The following is a 2,170-nucleotide window of genomic DNA, read 5'->3' as shown; positions in this document are numbered from 1 at the left end:
GCACCTGGTTATGGTGCCAGCCACATGCACCAAAGCTGGCAGGTTCAAACCCAGCCATGGCCTGCTAAACAACAATGACAACTGCAGTAAAAAAAATAGCCAGGTGTTGTGACAGGCACCTATAGTCCCAGCTACTTGGGAGGCTGAGGCAAGAGAATCACTTAAGCCTAAGAGCTGGAGGTTGCTGTGAGTTGTGATGCCACAGCACTCTACCCAGGGAAACAGCTGGAGGCTCTGTCTCAAAAAAAATCCCAAAAAACAAAAAAAAAATGGAAGCCAACATTCTATGTCGCATTTTAAGAACCACGCTCCTACTTATTCTGGATTTAAAACACTGCTGTAGATGGTATTGCAAAGAGATTTATAGCTTTTAATCTTCTCATATAGCACAACTGCTAAATACAATGTAATATATGTGACAGGAATTAGTCCAGAATTTATTTAAGACTTTTTCCCTTCAGTACATATGTCAAAAGATTGCCATTTCCAATTATTTATTAGGAATGTGATGTTTTTCAAGGTGGATGCATTACTCTTGTTATCTGCTTTCAATTAGCTAAGAATTTACTATGCTCAGCCAAATGTCCATTCATCAGCAAATTCCAGATTCCTGGCAGTCTGATTAACTTCCCAGGGCTCTTCCTTTATAGTTAAAATAAATGAGGCTGTCTATGTTTCATGCTTGCTTGCTTGCTTATGGAAGGAAACACAATAGGTTTTGGATGGAGGAGGAAGAGAAAGAGGAAGAAAAGAGAAGGAGGAAAAGGAAGAGGGAGAAGAGGAGGAAGAGGAGGAAGAGGAGAGAAGAAATCCTTTAAGCAATCAGAAAAGATTAAAGATAGAGATAAATACTCAGTCTTATGAAAACCAGCAGCTTGGACTTGCAAAGGGTTCAATGACTTGAATTTAGCACATCCTTCTTTGCTGTGGGGCCTGGTGTCATGGGAGAAGCATGAGCTTTGGAACCAGTGATGCCTGACTCTGAATCCCAGCTCAGCCACTTAAAACTGGAGCACTCTGGGTAAGTGATCCCGCTGCCAGTGTATACTCTCTCCTCTGTAAAATCACAACAGTAATGACAAACTTGCAGATTTGTTACTAATCTAAATGAAATTGTGTTTATGTAATGATGACCTCCACTAAGGTAACCCTGCCCTTGAGTTTCAAATGGCATTTGTTCAAACGTTATGCAACGTGAGCAGAGGACCTCAAGTCACACTCAGCCTCTCTGGGGACTTGAAGGATTGGGGATAAAGGGATGAGCTAGCAGTGGCTGACTATCAGCTTTTCCTAATGAATTAATTCTGTTCTGGACCCACCCGCATATACTGTACAACACAGGATATCCCTGTTCTTCCCTCTATATTCACATACATCCCCAAATCCACCCACTCACACAAAATCATATGTGTGTAGTTGTCTTTATTCCTGACAGTCTGGGGAGGAAAAGGGCAGCTGTCTTTGTAGCAATTCACACACTTATAATTGAACATTAGCCACCCCTGCATTTATAAACTTTTGTGAGCATTTTTGATAACTATAACTCCAGCTGTCAAATATGTGACTTCCTCTTCTTTCAGCACACTGCCTCCATCTCTCGGCCTTTCTCTTTCCCTTCTTCTTGGGTGGATGGGAGAGAGGCAAAAAAACCAAAACCGAAAATCCCCTGTATCACCTTACTCCGATCATAGTAACCCTGTCTTGGCTTTGACCTAACTTGGGGCAGCCCACCTTGGATCTGGGTCTTGACATCCCATCTGTTCTTCTATGCAAATACAGTTCCCTCACCCTCATGGGTAGCTGTCTGAAAGGTTCAATGCACTGCAGTAGATCCTTACTTTAGCCAGTGAGATGTACGAAGTACATGGCATAAAGCTCCATAAACAGCACATACGAGTACTTGATAAATGGAGCTCTCACATAATCCCTGAATATGAGGCTTGCTCTGGTGGGTAACTGGTGAGGCTCCTGAAATAGGCATTTCATCTTGATTTGCTGATTTTTCTCCCCCAGGTTTCATTTCTTAGTCTTTTGTTATATCCTCTGGGAAATTATTTTCAACTTTACCTTGCAACACCTCCACTAGAAATTTTAAACATCCTATTTTATTTATTTATTTATTTATTTGAGACAGAGTCTCATGATGTTGCCCTCAGTAGAGTACTGTGGC

Source organism: Otolemur garnettii, unplaced genomic scaffold (assembly GCF_000181295.1).
Source record: "Otolemur garnettii isolate 467f Iridium unplaced genomic scaffold, OtoGar3 scaffold00009, whole genome shotgun sequence".
In the NCBI taxonomy this organism is placed as follows: Eukaryota; Metazoa; Chordata; class Mammalia; order Primates; family Galagidae; genus Otolemur; species Otolemur garnettii.
The sequence above is the reverse complement of the archived record's forward strand: the minus strand, read 5'-3'. Positions refer to the sequence as shown.